Consider the following 3,395-nt stretch of genomic DNA (forward strand, 5'->3'; position numbering starts at 1 on the left):
GATTATGCGATTGAGGTAATTAAAAAAAAATCCGGGTTTTCCGGTTCTAAACCCATTTGACCCGTATCTACCTTACCCACTTTCCTATTTCCGGGTTTTTCGGTTCTAGACCCACTTTACCCGGAACCGAACCCGGAACCAAACCGGAACCGGTTCCTATATACCGGTCCAGGTTCCGGTTCAAAAATATCGTTAAACGATTCCGGGTTTTCCGGGTCCGGGTCCATCCGGTCCGGGTTTGGACCCACTCTCATCCCTAGTGGGAAGCATTCATATGTATGCAAAAGAAAAAGAAGGTTTTCAACTTTGTAAAGAATGGTAGTGACGTACCATTTTTATATTGTCCTAAAATTTGCATTTTGTTTTAAACTTGATCGTGATCGGTTATTTTTAAGTCACAAGGATCACTACTTTATACCATTAGATGTATTAGATGTGAAATTAATGGTTGAGATTTAAGCTCCTTACTTTGACTTTGGTCTTAAAATTTTTGAACTTCTAATTATGTATCTATTATAAAGAGTAGTATATATATATATATATATATATATATATATATATATATATATATATATATATATATATATATATATATATATATTAGATGTGAAATTAATGGTTGAGATTTAAGCTCCTTACTTTGACTTTGGTCTTAAAATTTTTGAACTTCTAATTATGTATCTATTATAAAGAGTAGTATATATATATATATATATATATATATATATATATATATATATATATATATATATATATATATATATATATATATATATATATATACCGGTGTTGTAAATATCGGCCTAGGCGGCCGCCTAGGCGCTAGGCGGTCTGCAACCGATTACAATTAGGGTGCTTGACGGAAATTGGAAAATAGCGGTCAAACTCGGGTAGGCGATCCCCGACGCTCCTCGTCAGTCCTTGGCATACCTTGACAATCGTAGGCGGGAATATTTTAAAAAATTCAAATTTTCAAATATTCAAATCTTACACCAAATTTTACAAAATATCAAAGTTTTAAATTTTTAAATATTTAAAGTTTCAAATATTATATCAAATATTTAAAATTTTCAAAATTTAAAAATTTTAAATTTCCAAATACAAATTTTCTTAGGATATATTAAGTTTTAAAATAGTTTTATTAGTAATTTAGGGTCCCCGATCAATCCCTCGATTAATCTCCGCCAAACCGATTAATCGCTTGACCCCAGTCAACCGTCGAGCTACCACTGAACGATTTTTGCAACCTTGATATATATATATATATATATATATATATATATATATATATATATATATATGGAAAAGTTCAATAGAGAACCATTATTAATCAAGGAACCAAGGAACCAATCCTAAGCATCAGAATTTAAAGCGATCAACGGCAAAAGGAAGGGTTGTAAACTTTTATAATGGACGCACATGTACCAGATTATACCAAAACCCACTTCATTTTTTTTCATTTAAACTTTTTTTTAGGCCAAGTTTTTTATCGAAAAAAAAACCGAATATACCGTTGTTCATGATTTTCGTCATCTTTCCATAGAGATCCATGATGATATATAAAAAACGAACTTTTTTTTTCCGAAAAAAACCCACTTAATTTTATTAGTTTTTTCAATGTTTAAGTTTATTTTTATAAAAAAAAACTAATTATACCAAAAATATTAATTTTTTGTACTCTATTAAAAAACATCAACACCGACTAAAAAAAAAAAAAAAACTTGAACAGTGTAGATTCACACTGTGAATCTAAACTGTAAATATTTCAATTTTTAACATTCACAATATGAAAATTCTCGAACAGTTCAGATTCACATTTTGAATCTGAATTACTATTATGCACACTGTGAATCTGAGAAGGTTCACAAAAAAAAACCTCGATCAGTGTAGATTCACACTGTGAATCTAAACTGTAAATATTTCAAATTTTAACATTCACAATGTGAAAAAGCTCCGATCAGTTCAGATTCATACTGTGAATCTGACTTATTATTATGCACACTATGAATCTGAGGAGGTTCACAATGTGAATCTGAACATGTTTACAATATGAATCTGAACAGGTTCACAATGTGAATCTAAACAGAAATATCGTTTTTTTTTAAACATGAATATGAATCTATGTTTAAAAAGTACAAAAAATATGAATTTTGATATATTTATTAATTTTTTTTCTATAAAAAAATAAACCTTAACTTTTTTCATCAAAGAAAAAGGAGTTTTTTTCGAAAAAAAAAATTCGTTTTTTATATATCATCATGGATCTCTATGGAAAGATGACGTAAAATTGTGAACAACGGTATATTCGGTTTTTTTTTTCGATAAAAAACATGGCCTAAAAAAAATTTTAAACGAAAAAAAGTGGTGAGTTTTTTTATAAATGGTGAATTTTTTGGTATAATCCGGTGTATGCGTTCAATGTAAAAGTGTACATCTATTTCTTTGGTCGTTGATCGTTATGATTTCCGACGCTCACGATTGGTTCCTTGGTTCTTTGGTTAATTATGGTTCTCTATTGAACCTCACCCTATATATAGGGTGAGGTTCAATAGAGAACCATAATTAACCAATGAACCAATCTTTTTTTCAACTTTTAGAACTTATTTTTTATAAAAAAAAAAAAACTAAAAATACAGAAATTCATAAGTTTTTATCCTTTTTCCAATGATATCAAATTCATTTTTTTAAGGTCAAATTCACAATGTGAATCTTTGAAAATTCACAATGTGAATCCGGATTCACACGGTGAATCCGAAAAATATTTTTCACATTCACAATGTTAATATATGAATTTAGATATTTTTAGATTTTTTTTTCGATAAAAAATAAGCTCTAGAAATTGAAAAAAAGATTTGGTTCCTTGAAGAACCAATAATTATGGTTCTCTATTGAACTTTTCCATATATATATATATATATATATATATATATATATATATATATATATATATATATATATATATATATATATATATACATTAAAGCACGACTAAGATTATAAATAATAATCTTTCAATTGTGACACTTTTTGTCCAATATTTATTGCATTTTGTCAAATTTCGTCATTCTCTTTCTTTATTTGCATGCTTTTGTTTATTGATTGCTTAGTGGTATTGTCATCACCTCTTGTCATCTTTTCTTGCCTCCTATTATTTCTAATTTTTACTTTCCTTTTTTTTGGCTTATACTTCTTTTGTAGACTCCCATCGTCAAACGATTTCTCATATCTGCTCCCATACATGTCTCCAAAATCAGCCAAGAAGTCAGTCGTCCCAGCATGATGACACATAAGGAAAATCTTTAATGGTGGTGGAGGGATCTTCTATGCCTCAAAACACACACCCGTTGTGTTGTTGTGTGGTCGATAGGAGGCCAACTGCGGATGAACTTTCTTCC

This window comes from Lactuca virosa, chromosome 2, assembly GCF_052849685.1.
Source record: "Lactuca virosa cultivar CGN04683 chromosome 2, Lactuca_virosa_CGN04683_v6, whole genome shotgun sequence".
Classification (NCBI taxonomy): Eukaryota; Viridiplantae; Streptophyta; class Magnoliopsida; order Asterales; family Asteraceae; genus Lactuca; species Lactuca virosa.